At 44.3% G+C, this 17,536-nt stretch overlaps 1 protein-coding gene across 4 annotated transcripts in view; it reads left to right on the plus strand.

The window, feature by feature from the left end:
- Positions 1–17,536, plus strand: part of DSCAML1 (DS cell adhesion molecule like 1) — a 406,342-nt gene that overhangs the window by 270,766 nt on the left and 118,040 nt on the right. The window contains exon 1 of one of the 4 annotated variants that reach the window (XM_068240889.1): positions 5,966–6,051. The exons of the other annotated variants lie outside the window; for them this stretch is intronic. The gene's annotated coding sequence lies outside the window, so the exon portion shown is untranslated. Of the gene's footprint in view, positions 1–5,965; positions 6,052–17,536 lie in introns of those variants that run through there. 4 annotated transcript variants of the gene reach the window in all.

Genomic DNA, 17,536 nt, shown 5'->3' on the forward strand with positions numbered 1-17,536 from the left:
AAAATCTGCTAGCATTTTGCGGATCTGCTAGCGGTTTTTGGTGTGCACCAGGCCTTAGACTGCATGACTCCACTAGTCCCTCTGATTCAGTGCATCAGTCTATAAATATTTACATCTAAAGGAATACAGGAAAGCCTCTATGAATGTCCTCTGCTTCTGCACCAGGTTTTTTTTTTTTATTACTTTTCCGATGTCCCACTTAGCAGTACGTCGGTACCAATGGTTTGGGTAGTAGGAAGGGATGGCTGTCTCCTATTGGCTGTCTCCTTTGTCTGTTAATTTTACTGAATGTCTAATTGTTAATTACTGACAGCTCCAAGCTGGTCTTAAATGGAATCCTAATTTTTAAAAAATGAAATGAACAGATAGGCACCATTCACAGCTAAAAACAAAAAAGCAAAAGCAACCGTTTTGCGTTTGTGTGCTGTTTCCCAACCCCCCGTCCCGGCGATCCACTGTGCGCTGTGTTTTTGTAAAAAGCGCTTTTTCAGAGGGGTTTTGTAATTCACTCCCTGAAGCCAGGAAGTAAACTCTGACCCGGAAAGGAATAAATACAATGTAACGAGGCTGAGCTTGAGGACGAGGGAAGCCTCTTTAGGATCCAGAGGCTCTCCCCTCCCAAGATAAGTACCCCCAGGGGGCACTTTTTGCACTTTAGGGTCTCTTTAAAATACCGAACATCTCACTTGTTTTACCAAATGCTCTAATCTTAATGAATTGACATTTATTGAGGTATTTACCTCATAAGTCTGTAATTTACCTCACTAGTCAGTAACTTAACAAGTTATCCAGTAAAATCTGTTGTTTTTTGCATTAGTGACTGCTGTAAAGCTTGGTGAATTGAAGCCATAATATTGATAATGAATCCAGAAAAGCTCATCTATTACCTGTATACTTATTAGCAGCAATATATCAGTAATCAGTCCAGAACAGCTCACATTTATTTAAGATAAAGAATTATAGCTGTGGGTGCTGCATGTGGCTACAGTTAAAAATCCCCCAATTTATTGACCTTTCAAGAATTCCATTGTGATTTGCTATGACTCAGCTGAAGGTTGTAAATGCTCACTTAAAGTGGATCCGAGGTGAACTTTTACTCATTGTATAATTGTGTTCCTTTCCTATTGTTTATAGGGCATTCCTCAAGCCAAATACTTTTTGGTTTTTGTTTTGATACTCTATTTCCCTATAAACTAAATAAACTATTGCCCACACGTTTTCAGAGAGCCTTGGCAGTAGCAAGGGCTCATGGGAGCTCAGTCTAGGCAGGAGGAGGAGGAGGAGGTGTTACTAGCCAGAGATTTCAGAGGCAGAGGGGAGGAGGAGGGGGATTAGGTTTTTTTGCTCAAGATACAGATAAGCCTGCCTCTGTGTAATGTTTACAAACCACATGGCTGCTGTCATTGTATCACGGGAATCATTTTCTATTAACCATATGAAAGTTGGCTGCATGAAAGCCCACTAGAGGGCGCTCCGGATGCGTTCTTCTGATCGATGAGCAGCCTTCCTTGTTTCGCTTACCTCGTCGCCATGGCGACGAGCGGAGTGACGTCATGGACGTCAGCCGACGTCCTGACGTCAGCCGCCTCCGATCCAGCCCTTAGCGATGGCCGGAACTGTTTGTTCCGGCTACGCTGGGCTCAGGCGGCTGGGGGGACCCTCTTTCGCCGATGCACGCGGCGGATCGCCGCGCTGCGGCGGCGATCAGGTAGCACACGCGGCTGGCAAAGTGCCGGCTGCGTGTGCTGCTTTTTATTTCATGCAAATCGGCCCAGCAGGGCCTGAGCGGCAGCCTCCGGCGGTAATGGACGAGCTGGGCTCGTCCATACCGCCCGGCTGGTTAAAGCTGTTTGCAGCTAGATTTGCTGTGTAAACTATCCAAACTTTAGATAAGATATATAGACAAGTTACTTGTAACAGTTAGTTTTTCATCTACGATCCGCTTTAACAGCGGTCAATTGAAAAAAAATGTAGTGAGGATTTGGTAGAATGCTTATGTTTCTATTCTTAAGTAAACCTGGGGGGGGGGGGGGGGGGGGAGGGGAAGATACCCAATTTGGGTACTTACCTAGGTAGTGGGAAACCTCGGAATAATCCAGCGGTTTCCCCCGCCCAGATCCTCCTTGCCATTTCTCTCCTCGATCCAGCCAAAAACTGTTGACAAGTGATTGCAGATGGCTCGTGCATGCACAGTAACACGGACCAGCTTGGGCTTCGGTGGGAAAGGCCAAGCTTGATCGGGACTGTGCTACTACACATGAGCACTGGTGGTTTGCAGACATCACAGGTTTGCTTTGATCTTCAAACATATGCTAGCAAGAAAAAACTGGGAGAGACATTTGTTCTCCGAAGTCTCAGTCCAGAATCTAGCATGTGTACAGCTGTCCCACAACATTATGGCCTGTTTCCATTAGGTGTCCTGAAATGGAACAGTTTCCATTGCGTGCAGGTTATGCAGTGTGGAGCATGCTGCAGATAATCGCACGGCCGCATCCGCGTCCCACCTCCTCTATTCACTTCCGCATTGGGAGATGCGGGAGTGATGCGAAGGGAAGTGGAAGTGATGCGGCGAGGTAGCTGCATTCGCATCACTTCTATACTGGAAACGGGCCCATACAGCAAGCAAGCAAGAACAAGCTTATTGTTTGTGTTTCATGCCAAGTAACACCACTCAATCATGGGCCACCTGTTGTCCCTTCTTCCCTTACGTAGAATAGTACACTCTGCTCTCATTGACCATCCCTGCTACTAATGACTACCTGGAGCTCCAGATACTGAGCTGGTGCACACCGAGCAAAGGTTTGTGTGGAAGCAGCAATCTCAGCTGTTTGCAGAAAGCAAGTAAAGTCTGAGCTTAAGACCAGGTACTTTCAAAGCGAGTTATTTGGCATCGGCCAAGCACAGAGATTATACACAGACTAAAACAAGCTCTGCAGCTGAGTGCATATACAACAGGTCCAGGGAAACACTTGTAGCTGGAATAGGCCTTTAATGAGGCCCTATCTTATGTGTTACTTAAAGTGGACCTATACTGAGAGATTATGACAGCTGTCATTGCTGACCTTGTCCTCAAACAATGCTAGCTCTCAGACTGATTTATTGACTCTTTGCCTTTAATACTTTAAGCCTATGACCCAGCTTGAGCTTGCAGATGCCACCTTCTGCCCAGAGGATTTAGTGGCATGCCTGTTCTAGGCTTGCTTGTTCCAGCGGCATGCTTGTGCCTCAGTAACCACTTAGAATGGCAGCCAGGGGATATCCAGATTTGTGCAGCTCCCGGCGAACAGTTTTTGTGGAAACTGGGTTCTGTAGGTGTTCATTTAGCTCTGCAGTGATTTTAGGAGCCGTGGTCTTGCAAACTTTTCTAACAATTCGATTTAGAGTCCAACGGTCTCTCTCAAACAACTTCGACTTTCGGCCACAACTGTGCTTTGCTGAGGACGTTTTTCCTTCTCTTTCAATGCAGTCATTACTTTTGAGACCGTACCTCTTGAAATGCCAAGCATTCGGGCAGTTTCTGTTACAGTAGCGCCTGCCATATGAGCACCAACAATTTGGCCTCTTTGAAAGTCTGAGAGATCTGCCATTTTTATAAATTATAACCAACATTGGTTTAAATATCTGTAAAAAACAATTATTTTACTTAAACATATCAAATAACAAAAATAATAAACAAAAAAAAATTAGCATATGTCAAGTTTTGATTGTTTAAAACATGTTCAAAGATTATGATGCCAAAATGTTAGGTGTTTCCATAATTTTGTCCAGTGTGTGTGTGTATGTATGTATGTATGTATGTATATGTGTGTGTGTGTGTATATATATATATATATATATATATATATATATATATATATATATATATATATATATATATATATATATATATATATATATATATATATATATATATATATATATATTCATTCATTCATGAACTCTGTATTAAATGTTAAAATGCAGTAATTGAAGGTATATTAAGCTTGGGAGAGCCATGGACTTCCGTGTTTAACCTCCTTGGCGGTAATCCCGAGCTGAGCTCGGGGTAAGCCACCGCGGAGGATTGCTCAGGCCCTGGTGGGCAGATTTGCATAATTTTTTTTTCAAACACGCAACTAGCACTTTGCTAGCTGCGTGTTTGTTGCGATCGCTGCCGCCGATGCGCCGCTACAACCCCGATACAGGGCCCCCCTGCATACCTCTTGCGCAGCCTGGCCAATCGCCGCCAGGCTGCGCCATGGGGTCGATCGGGACTCCCTGTGACGTCACGATGTCGATGACGTCACTCCACTCGTCGTCATGGCGACGGGGGAAGCCCTGAAGGAAATCCAGTTTAGAACGGGATTTCCGAATGGGCTTGATCGCCGGTGGCGATCGGAGGGGTGGGAGGGACGCCGCACGGAGGGGGGAATCATGTAGCTAGCGCTAGGCTAGCTACATGATAAAAAAAAAATTAGGCTAAATAAAACCTCCCGCGGTCGCGCAGCCAAAAATCAATTGACCGCCAGGGAGGTTAAGCATAGCAGAGCCCACAAAAAGCCTAAGAAGTTAACCTTCCACCACTGTGAGTACTGCCAGCGATTTGTTCTGGTTGGTTGAGACTGCTGGTTAGTTGAGTTCTGGATAACACAAGTTTCTTGTAACTAACATTCTAATGCCATGGGGGGGGTAGTGGATAGCACTCTCACCTTGCATCGCCGGTTCCCCTATTCGAGTCCCAGCAAGGGCACTATCTGTTTGGAGTTTGTATGTTCTCCCATGTCTGTGTGGTTTTCCCGAAGCATTCTGGTTTCCTCCCACACCCCAAAAACATACAGATGATTGTCTCTCCCCTAAAAATTGGCACTAGACTAAGATGGACATATGACTATGGTTGGGATTCTATTGTGAGCGCCTCTGAGGAACAGCACGATTTCCTCTGTACAGTGCTGTGGAAGATGTCTGCGCTGTATAAATACTAAAAAATAATAATAATGCCATTGTTATAGCTCATTGATCAGCTTTTTAGTAATCCCATTTTCTATCTGGGGAATGCACTGATTATTGTCCCTGATTATTCCTCTTTTTGTTTTGTTTAGTAACATGACATCCTAATTATCTCAAATTGTCATTTTGTTTCTCTTCTATCACCCATGTATCTCCTCCTATATATCTCAGCCCCCCCCCCCCCCCCCCCTTCTCCATCTCTTACTCGTTCTCTCACATTTTCTCTCTCATCAGTGATTGGTGAAGCTTCTCCAAGCACTGCTCATTTTGCAGAGGATGTAAATATGTCTATAAACTCGTTAACTATTTTGGCGCTGTCTGAGGGAAGGCAGGAGGAGGAGGGCTGCCTCTGCAGTGATAGAGAGCTACTTAGACAAAGGAGTTTACTGTGTTAAGGAACCCTGCAAATATATCAGCTGGGGGATTCCATTTTTGTTTCATAGCCCTATTTCATTGCATATTTTCCGGCTACCTCAGATAATCGTTACCTATCGCCATTCGTCTTTCTCAGGCTTAACTCCCGTTCTCCACATTCCCAACCTCCATATTTCTTCTTCCATCATACTTAAGTGATATTTATTTTTTTACATGTGTCTTTACTGCCAGCACTAGGCATTTTATCATCTTTATATATCTCTTTTTAGTTTCTATCCTTCTTCCTTGTCTTCTCTTTGAGAAACTACCTGTCCTGTTCTATAATTACCCAGAACCCCCTAAGCTATACCCCAGACCGTCGTCCGCGCTTTCCCTTGTTTCTATTTTCATTATTATCTGTCTTTTCCTTTTTGTGTGTGCCACACAAGTCTTAATTGTTTTGCTCAGATGGTAGCTGGTTGATAGGATTAGCAGCTTTCCTTCTTGCTTTTAATACCTTGCAGTCCCAGGCTGTGGTTGTCTGGCATTGGCCAGTTGCTCTGTCTCTCTCCCTCCTTTTGCCTTCTTGGGAAGACTAATTAATTTATACCCATAGCAGCTGATCTAACGAACATGCTGCAGCTGCTTGGCTGGGATTCTTTCTGAGGAGACGGAGCTCACATAGTATGTAATGAGATTACTAAAACAGTGGTATGTTGCTAATAGCTCTCTTTGGGATGCTGGATGGCGGAGTGAAACTTATTCCTTTGTTTTAGTGGTGTCGGCGGTAACGAATAGGTTAATGGGATGAGTCTAGCCTTGTCCCAACCACTTCATTACGGTTCTTCATTTTCTTTCCGCTGTCTCACACTTTCCTCCCCCTCTCCTTCTGTCTCTGTTCATGCAACACTTCCTGTCATCCTTCCTCCATTTTCTCTGAATCTCTATCCAACTCTGCATTTGTCAGTTTCTTTCCCTCTGTGTTTAACACTCTGTTCATGTTTGTGTAAAGTGTCCTATCCCATCTGCCTTTCTCTCTCTTTTCCCATTTTCCTAGTAACTGGGTTTCCTGTAAGTGTTCCTTTCCCCTATCCTTACTCTATCTCTCTATTTGCTTCTATTCCTCCTACACGTTTTGCCCATTTCTCGTTCTCCCCCTCCTTCTCCTGCTCTCTCTTCTCTCAGAAAATCCATTTAAATGCAATTCTATTCATAAGGCCCCTCTCATGCATGTCTAATGAATTTCAGGGAGAATGCTTTTGCAGCGTGGTCGAGTGAAGACCGAATCTGCAGAGTGTGTACAAGTCATTTGGTGCAAACCCTGGGTGTCTTCCCACTCTAATTACAGCTTAATTAGAAATAAAACCTTGTAGCAAGAGTGCTGAAAAGAGTCTGTGTTCACTTAACTCCTTCTGTTGGGGACGAGCTTAACAGCGAGCAGCGCCTAGTGCTGGACAGAAGTCAGGCTGAACTTAAAGCAAACCTGAATTGAAAATGAAAAGTCAGAATGAACATTCACACATCATACTTATTCCCCCGTGTAGTCTACTCATCAATCTTTCTCCTCTGCTGCGTTCTGTTTGTCCCCTGTGATTGATGGAATCCTACGTTTTCTGTTTTAAAAATGGGGATGACCCAGTAACAGCTTCCGGGTCAGCACACTGTTAAAGAGATTCTGTAACATAAAAAAGTGCCCCTGGATCCTATCGAAGCTCCCCCCGTCCTCCTCCCTCCCACGGGGGTCTCGCTGAGCCCCTCCAAAACACATTTCGTCATGCTATTTACCTTCCCCGGCTCCAGCGCAGGCGCAGTAGCGGCTCCCCGATGGGCTAAGGCGGCAATGGCTGATCCCAATCGGGTCCGCTCTACTGTGCAGACGACTTGCGCCTGCGCAGTAGAGTGGACCCGATTGGGGTCATCTATTTCCACCTTAGCCTGAGCCGAGAGCCGCTACTGCACCTGCGCTGGAGCCGGGAAGGTACCTGTTTGGGGGCCTCTTGCGCTGCCACCGTATGACGGAAGATGGGGGAAGCCTTGATAGCAGGCCCAGATTTACCTCACAGAAGCCTATAGGCACAGATGTCCTGACACCCTAGACTTTATCGCTCCATGAATCTACAAACCCCCACCCAACCGCATCCAGCTGTCACCTCTTCCTTACTTCCCTTGCCTGTCATAGATGGCGAAAAGTGTCTCTTAGTATTAGGTAGCCAGAAGTACCCTCATTTTTTAGCTAGAGGTTCCCCCAAGTTAGGTAGCTAGAGGAACTGAGGTTCCTCTAGCTACCTAACTTGGGGGAACCTCTAGCTAAAGCAGCTAGAGGTGCCCCTGAATGAGGGGAGATCTTGTCTGTCAAGGACATTTACACTCTCATCGGAACTCTGAATAGGGAAGGAGGGAGGGAGACGCTCACAAAGGGGAGTGAGCCGCCTTTCCATCATCAGTCGCCTATAGGCACGTGCCTACAGTGCCTTATGGTAAATCTGGCCCTGCTTGATAGAATCTAGAGACTTCTCCCTCCCTAGCTAAGTACCCCCCAGGAGCACTTTTTGAAGTTACAGGTTTTCTTTAAATTGTACTGTCGTCGACTTAAACCATAGGGAAACATTGACAATACCTTCCACATCAGTTGTCCTTTCAGTTATAACTGACAGCAACTGATATATAACTGACAGCAACTAATATATATCAGTTATGGCAAAATATTATTGTTACTAGCCGACCCGCGGCGATGCAACCGCCACATAAGAGAGTAGAGGGCAGGAAGGGGGTATTGGGCAAAGCGGCGGGGAGGGGGTTGGACCCCCCCTCAACTGGGTCTCCCATTTGTGCTCTACCTCCAGCTTAAGCTCAGCAGAAACCCCCCTCACCTGGGTCCCCCATGTGAGCTCCCTCTCCTGCTTAAGCTCAGCAGAACCCCCCCCCCCCCCCCCCACCTGGGTCCCCCATGTGCGCTCCCCCTCCTGCTTAAGCACAGTAGCAGCCGCCACTATTAGTAAGAGGCAGCGGGTGGGAATGACTCACCTCTTCCGTGTTCCATCGTGCGTTCCACTGTCGTCACTTCCTGCAATGCCACACACTGTATTGGTGTAATTTGCCTTTTTAAAACAGAAGGAAATCTGCAATGATTCAGCTATAAGTGAATATTTGTGCTTACCCACAATGCACTGCTACTAAATATGCAAATTTCCCCTTTTCCTCCTTGGTAAGCCAAGCAAGCATCCAGAGCCACTGGTGTATATCAAGCATATAGCTTTAAATTTTACACAGTCATATCAACCCCACATGTAAACAGCCTGTTTCAGACTTTTGGTCCTCATCAGTACATGGCAAGGATTGATACGGCTGTATGAGATAGGGCTTGGACCAGTACAACAGAGTAACCAAGCAGTTTAGGGTGACCCAAACCACTCGGAATGTATAGGGGGATAAAAGGGACCAAAAAGACCTCCTACTAAAAAAAGCTAACCTTGGTGTAATTTGCCTTCCTAAAACAGAAGGAAATATGCAATAATTCAGCTATAAGTGAACATTTGTGGTTACCCACAATGCACTGCTACTAAATATGCAAATAATTCCTTTTCACCCTTAGTAAGCCAAGCAAGCATCCAGAACCACTGGTGTATAGCAAGCTTATAGCTTTAAATTTTACACAGCCATATCAAACCCACATGTGACAACCTGTTTCAGACTTTTGGTCCTCATCTGTACATGGCAAGGATTGATATGACTGTATGAGATAGGGCTTGGACCAGTACAACAGAGTAACCAAGCAGCTCAGGGTGACCCAAACCACTCGGAATGTATAGGTGGATAAAAGGGACCAAAAAGACCTTCTACTAAAAAAATCAAAGCTTGGTGTAATTTGCCTTCTTAAAACAGAAGAAAATCTGCAAAAATTAAGCCATAAGTGAAAATTTGTGATTACCCACAATGCACCGCTACTAAATATGCAAATTATTCCTTATCACCCTTGGTAAGTCAAGCAAGCCTATAGCTTTAAGTTTTACACAGTCATATCCAACCCACCTGTGACAGCCTGTTTCAGACTTTTGGTCCTCATCAGTACACAGCAGAGATTGATATGGCTGTAGGAGGTAGGGCTTGGACCAGTACAACAGAGTAACCAAGCAGCTCAGGGTGACCCAAACTACTAAGAATGTATAGGAGGATAAAAGAGACCAAAAAGGCCTCCTACTAAAAAAAGCAAAGCTTAGTGTAATTTTCATTCTTAAAACAGAAGCAAATCTGCAATAATTCAGCTATAAGTGAACATTTGTGGTTACCCACAATGCACTGCTGCTGAATATGCAAATTATCCCTCTTTGCCCTTGGTTTGATATGACACTACTTCTTCTTCTTCTTGCTTGGACCAGCCCCTTCTTCTTGCTTGGACCGGCCCAGGGGGCAGGGCGCTACTTCTTCTTCTTGCTTGAATGTTGAGGCACTTACTCTATATATTAATTTGCAGGTACATCATGTGTTTATTTTAAAAAGACCACTCCAGCAAAAACATAAGCAGTTGAAATCTGACAGAACTGACAGGTTGTGGATCAATCCATCCTCTCATGGGGGATTCTAAGGGATTTCTTTGTTTCCAAATGCATTTCCTCAACGGCTGTTGCTCAGTCTGACAACATAGTGTGCAAGTGAGTAGGGAGGCTGGCTGGTATCTTACTATTTTCGCAGTAAAACTGCTGTTTAGGAAATGCTGTTGAAAACAAAGAAAACCTTAGACTCCTCCATGTGGAGGTGGACTAGTCCAAAACCTGTCGGTTCTGTCAGATTTTAACTGCTTACCGGTACTTTTTTTTGCTGGAGTTGTCATTTTTATATCATTTTACTCGGTTTAGGCTCACTTTAAACTGTATTTGCGTTGGCCTGTCAGGGGGAATCTTGATGTAAAACACTTGTACAGGCCTCATAGTATAGCTGCTGTTGTTGCTTTAGACAGATCATTATGATGTGGTGCATGCGTTTCTATGCAGGGAACAGAGCGTTCCATAAATTAGCAAAACTATCTTTACGGCGATAACATATTCACACATCTGTTTGGTGAAGACGTAATAAGGAATATTTGTCAATTATGTTAAAATCATTCTCTGTAATTCTGCCGTCACATATTCCTGCTTTATATAAATAGAGATATTGCAGCAAAACAGGTAGCAATCAGCCATGATGGAATGGATTACGGGTAGTTTTGTTTAATTAACATTTGCGTCCCTGACCTTTTATGAGCCGTAATGGATGTATCATAATAGCTTTCCAATGCCCCAAGCTGTGGGCAATGGCATATTGGAGGAAGGTCACTACGCCAGTCCTGCTCCTGCAATCAGAGAGAAATGTAAAGAGAAATATAGAGAAAATGGAGAAGTGGAGGAGGTGGGAGGAGAAAAAGAGATGAAATATAGGGATTGATTCACTAGTCTTGCCTTATAAATGCACTATGTGTAGTGGTTAGCGCTGTTACCTTGCAGCGCTGGGTCCTTGGTTTGAAACCCAGCTAGGGCATTCTCTGCGCAGAGTTTCTACGTTCTCCCCGTGTCTGCGTGGGTTTCCTCTGAGCACTCCAGTTTCCTCCCACATCCCCAACACCTCATCATTGGCCACCACATCTTTTTCAGATGATTGCTACGTCTGTGGGAATCATTTTGTTTGAGCTGCCACATCTTCGCTTGTGGCTAAATAAGCCGATAGCCGCATGGCATTTCTTGCCTCATTTGTTGCAGATAAAATGTGAATCGGTCAGTGTGGCCGAAGTGATGCAAAGTCTTTTCTGCTCCAGACTTCGTCTTGTCTTTTAGTGCCGGTACTTAGGTCTTAATGCCATAAGGATCTAATTTCAGCACATTTCTCCCAGCCTCCAGTATTCATTCCAAAGCAATCCATATCACGCTTGCAAGAGTCTTTGAACTGTAGCATAGGTCGTCCGCCTGGCCCTAGGATGATACATACACTACACGATACATACATCGACTTATGACTAGGAAGGGATTAAATTGTGAGCCCCTCTGAGGGACAGTTACTGGTGGCCATACACTGGTTGATTTGCCATCAGATTCGACCAACAGATAGATCCCTCTCTGATCGAATCTGATCAGAGAGGGATCGTATGGCTACCTTTACAGCAAACAGATTGTGAACCGATTTCAGCCTGAAACCGTTCACAATCTGTTGTGGTGGTGGTGCTGCTGCTGCCCCCGCCCGCCCGCATACATTACCTGCTCCGCCGGCGCGACTCCAGTCCCCCGATCACCGCTGCTCTGTCTGCGCTCTGGTCTCCAGGTCCGGCATGCCTCACTTCTTCTAGCCCGGCAGCAAGTTTAAACAGTAGAGCGCCCTCTACTGTTTAAACTTCCTCCCGGGCTAGAAGAAGTGAGGCATGCCGGACCTGGAGACCAGAGCGCAGACAGAGCAGCGGTGACCGGGAGACTGGAGTCGCGCCGGCGGAGCAGGTAATGTATGCGGGCTCTATTGCGTCGGTCGTCGGGCACTCGAACGTCGCTAGCGATGCGCTCTTTACCCGCGGGCGATCGACGGTTATTTTCCGCACGGCGCGATCGACGGGATCGGACAAAATGGATCGAAATTCGGCGTGTAGCTTGAACGATTGGCAGCAGATTCGATCCCAGTGATCGAATCTGCTGTCGAAACGGGCGCAAATCGGGCCAGTGTATGGCCAGCTTTAAGTGACAAAACCATATAATCTGAACAGCGCTGTGAAAGATGTTGGCGCTATAGAAATACTAAATAATTATGAATTAACTCCCCTTATTTATTTTTCACCTAAATTATAAGGAGAGATAATTCATTAGATAAACCGAGAAGGGCCCTTATTCCATCCCATTATACTCCTACATTTTCTCCGAGGAGTTAATCCTCCATCTTCTGTTTAAGATGAATCTTCAGCACTCTGCAAATTAAAAAGTACCAAAAAGTAAGAGAAAAGTACTGTCAAAATTATTCTGAATATTTTCTTCTGAAAATATCTCACCGAAGAAAATTTTTTGGGGGGGGGGAGTGAATTGACTGAGGGCCAAGGAGAGTAAATTCATGAGATAAACAGATTAAGGAAGCTGAATCCTGAGTAAAGACCTATAAGAACAGATATATTGTGAGTTATGCTACGTACAGAAGATGAAATTCTCTGACAGATTTACTGTCAGATCGATTATTTCAGACATGTCCGATCTGATTTCCGATCGTTTTTTCGAACCATTTTTCATAGAAATGAACGGAAAATCGATCGGAAATCATATCGAACATGTTGGAAATAATCGATCTGATCTTTAATCTGTCGGGACCCAATCCCCTTTGACGACATCGGTGGGCTGCACAGATGCCAGTGAGCTGTGTGGCTGATGACGCGCTGTGTTGCTATGCCGTGGGGGCACAGGGACAACGGGACTGGGCGTGCAAGGTGTCACGGGGCAGTAGGGGGAGTGGCATGTACAATGAATCTATCTAGTATCTATCAAGTGGAAGCAGGTTTGGGCCATCCAAAGTGACAGTGACAGTGATTGTGGTGGTGGTGAGGGTGCTCTAAATGAAGCCCTACCACCAGTATACCTAATGGTGTCCATAGATGTGACAATTTTTTCTTTTTGTTTTTTTAGATAATTTTGTTTGATTATTCCGTCAGATCGAATATAAAGATTTTTCCAACATGTTCGATCAGATCTTTATTGAAAAAACAGGATAATCATTTGTTTATCTTGATCGGAAAAAAAAGATTATTTTTTTTTAACTTTCATTCGATTTGATTGTTTTGGTTGAAAAACGGGAAAATCCAATGTTTTTTTTAGTGTACCGTGTATGGGCACCATAACAGTGGTCCATTTCTGGATACACTCGTCTCTAATGTATACTCTACTATGTTCATATTAATGATTATTTTGGTGAACACCATATGAGGAAAGCCTCTAAGAGATACTGTCATTTGAAAACGTTATGACATGGCCATTTTTGGGGAAAATATATAAACATAATTTAAGTTTTCTTAAAGCATATTTTACTCTGCAAATACATGCGATCTGCTAATAGTGAATAAGAAAGTTTAGAGCATTGGCATAATATCTTCATTCTACATTGCAACACAAGACTGCCTCAAAGTCTCCCATGAAGACTTGCAATATTTCAGCATTATTAGTCATATGTTTGGGCTTATTTAGTAGCACATGATTAATTGCACAAGTATTTTGAAACTTGGAGCAGCCAGTCAGAGGTTTGTCATAACTTAGATCAATCAGATATTCACGTGTGTGTGAGACCTTACATCTGTCTTCATAAATCGGCCTGTTCATTTTTCCACAGAGAGCTACAGATAGCTTGTTGCAGTCATATCGGTGGAGGCCCCATGTCTGCTCTACTGAGGGCCCACTTCTTTGCTTCCCTTCTCTCAAGGGTTTGCGACCAAGTACTGAATAAAAAGAAAATGTAAAGGTTTAGCTATACTAGGAAGATTCAAACTCACTCAGCATTCTTTATTTTTCTGTACATAGTCTGAAAAGTTGTTGGTGATTTCCTGGAGAGGGTTACAAAGAAGTTGTCCACTCACCTTTTCTCCTGTCCCCAACTTGGCCATCCTGTTTTCATACTGACAAGATGACATGACACAAGACACAGAACATTTATATCACTCTTTTCCCCAGCGGACTCAAATTGCCAGAGCTGCAGCCACTAGGGCACACTCTATAGGCAGTAGCAGTGTAAGGGAGTCTTGCCCAAGGTCTCTTTGCTGAATACGTGCTGGCTTACTAAACAAGAAGATCTGAGACTGAGACTAGAACCCTGGTCTCCTGTGTCAGAGACACATGTGTCATGTGCACCCTCTATATATTGCCACTTTATATATAAAATATGATAGGAATAATTGTAATATTACAGCCAGAAGAAACTAACCATTTTTCTTAAAGCGGACCGAAACATCCATAAAACGTTTGTGTTTCACTCACCTGGGCCTTTTGCAAGCCCCCTGCAGCTGCCCTGTGCCCGCGCATACCTGTAACCATCCTCTTGTCCCCCCACCACGTTTCCTTTTTTTCTTTCGCCGGCCGCAGTCGCCTGCGCAGCCATGGCTGCGCGCTTCCTCATTTGCGTCCTGCACAGACGCAATAGAGATTTTTTTCATACTGCACTGGACACTTCCGGCCACGGGAGCGTGAACGAGGATGCGCCCGGCCAGGGCCAAGCAGGTGCAGAGGCCGTCGAATTGTAAGTTGGCGGTGAAGAAATGGAGCCGCAGCGAGGGAACGGAGGATTTTTGAGTACCGGCGCTGGACAGGACAGCTGCAGGGGGCTGGGAGAAGCCCCAGGTAAGTGAAACACTTTTTTTGGGGGGGGATCTTCGGGTCTGCTTTCAAGCAAACTTGTACTTAAAGCGTACTTCAAATAAATGCACAATTAGCCTGCATTTTGAATTAGCAGCCATTCTAAGATATAAAGGCACAGCAGCACGCACAGTGCCTGGCTACTTAATGCTACTATTTAGTGAGCAGAAATTCTACCTAATACTGGACTCTGAGGCTGGGGGGACAACAATTATTAAATACGAATATCTGGTGAAGAGGAGTTTACAAAGGCTACATATTACTGATGTCTAAGGGCCTAATACAGCATAATACTGGTACGCTGGGTTGGGTGAGGGGTGGCCCCATCCAAAGTTGCAAGGGGGCTTTCTACTTCCACCCTGGCTTCAGACAGACCCAAAATTAAACAAGGTCTCTACCTCTACCTGTATTATGCGAATGTAAAGAGTGTCTAGAGGCCAGGTGTTGGTCAGAATATCTGTTTCATGGGATAAACTACTATTGCAGAACAACTATTTTTCTGTTCTCTCTGGATTTAGCTGCAGTCATAGTACTTAGAACAATAGATTCCAGACTATATTCCTGAACATTCCTGCATTATATAAAACGGTGTCTGCATGTGGAGTGGTGGGATTTTGCATTCCTTAGAAAGTAGTCGGTGAGCAGTTAGACTGCTACTGTTCTAACAGCGGGAAGGGGTCTTAAGGAATTTTTTTTAAATGAAATTCCAAAAGTAATACTTATCATTTCAGCAATTCTCATGATTGCTTTCAGTATTTGCCTTGCTGAGTTGTGTGTTCATTTTAGCTTTAAATTACTCTGGACTTAAGTCTAAACATGAAGTGGCCAAAGAAACTTACTACCTCTTTACATTTACACAAGGCCTGGACAAAAGCTAATCTCCACTGCTGTGTATAGAGTTTTCTCTTATTTGAAAACTTTATTTCTGGAGAAATGGGTACTTTGTGAATGGCAAAGTGGCGGCCTCCAGAGCCCTTAAGTGACAACTGCGTTGGAAACGACTGCAGATAAAGATAATGCCTAAATTGCCCCCCTGCCTAGTAAAGCAAGCTAGATTGGCATAGTTGACTTGATCACTTGATTCCCCCACTTCTCGCATGCAACAAGAAAACCAGTGGTTTGTGTTTTGTTTTGTTTGTTTTTGCAGGTATAATGGGACTCTCCTGCACATATTTTGGTTTTGGCAGGAGGTTATCGGTATTAGCCGCTTAGTGTCGGGTCAGACCATAGAGGAAAATTCCTAGAGTGTACTTAGGCACCTAACTGAAATTAAAAGTTACAAGAAAACTGTGGTACCTCATTTGCTAAATGCTGCAAAAAGTTAAATACCCCTCAAATGGAAATCAGCCCATGGACCCACAGTGAAGGAGTAGTAAACGAAAGTCAATGAGATCCAGAAGATAGTAGACTGTATTGGAGTGCAGGGACAAGTACGATAAGTACTATGCAATATGGACAGTGTGGATAGACTACGAATCATGTGAGGAATATCAGAGACTCTTAGCCTTGACCTCCTGGCTACTAGATTAGGGAGAACTGTGTTTCAGATCTTATAGACTGAGTCCACCATGGCTAGAATTTGAGGCTTTTCGTTAGAGGATGTGTTCTTTTTATATCTGTGTGTCTGTGATGTTTTTGAGTATAAAAGAACAGGAAATAGCCTGTAGACTACCAGGTTAGATCAACATTTGACTTAAAAGTGAGGAGTTTATCATTGCTTTATGCTACAAGATATCTCACCATATGAAATAGATGATAAAGTGTCCGAGGATGGTATAATGACTGTTGTATGAGCTGCGTCTGAATGTGGTGGAGATGGGGCTCCTCTGCGGGTTCCGCCCACTTTTGGCTAACTGTTGTTATATGACGCTTGACTAAATAAAGATTAAGTTAAAAAAAAAAACTATTAAATATCAAGCAATGCGACTTGTGAATTAGAATAATTGCACACTTGGACGTTCTGCGATTATTCTTTTCTGGTTACTCCACAAGGGTCAGTGTTAATTTGTGTTCTCCATCATTTTATCAGATAACCGCTGATATTAATATTGGAGAGGCGCTGAGCAGGATGAGAGCTGCGGTTCATAAGACGAGGTATAAGGATGTCCAGCGGCTCATAGCGCTGCCGCGTCAGCACTGTACAGTACAAGCCCAGTACTGCTGCCACTGTACAATCATTCATCCTTTTCTCTTTATACATCACCATATTCTTTATACGTCTCCATAACCTTTGCAATCTCTGTAGCATTTCCTGCTAAATCTCTCTACAGCTCTCTAGTTACCTTTCCTGGAGCGCACCCGTGCTGAATAGTGCTCAGGGACTCCCCAATTCAGTTTGACAAATGTCGATCGATATAGATTGGCCACCAGGGCTCCATCCAGAGGCCATTAATCTGAATGATGGGGAGGTTCTCCCTCCGCCTCCTCCTTACTTCATCCTTCATCCTAGTAATGAGACGGTGTGTTTCCCCCCCCCCCCCCCCCCCTCCTCTCCTCTCCCCTCCCCTCCTCCTTCCTCTCCTGCTTCCCTGCTGCCCTCACACTATTTTTTTAACTGCTGCTGATCGATCAGGCTTGCGTGTTTCTGTATGGATTAGCTGCTACAATAATATCACTTACACCTCTTAGAGAAAAAAGTGTGAATGTGCGCCTTAATGTGCTGAACAGAAATTCTGTGACATGAGCATTATTCATTCCTAAAATAAGGAGGTCCGTTTATTTTAACATGATGGAGGGGGCCCATGGAAAATCACATAACCATTTACAGAGAACTGCACACACTGGGACTATATAAGCTTTCTGAGCAACAATAGGCATTGCCTCTCGCTGCATATTTGAACAATATACAGTAGTATTGTTCTGTGTTC

This window comes from Hyperolius riggenbachi, chromosome 6 (assembly GCF_040937935.1).
Source record: "Hyperolius riggenbachi isolate aHypRig1 chromosome 6, aHypRig1.pri, whole genome shotgun sequence".
Lineage (NCBI taxonomy): Eukaryota > Metazoa > Chordata > Amphibia > Anura > Hyperoliidae > Hyperolius > Hyperolius riggenbachi.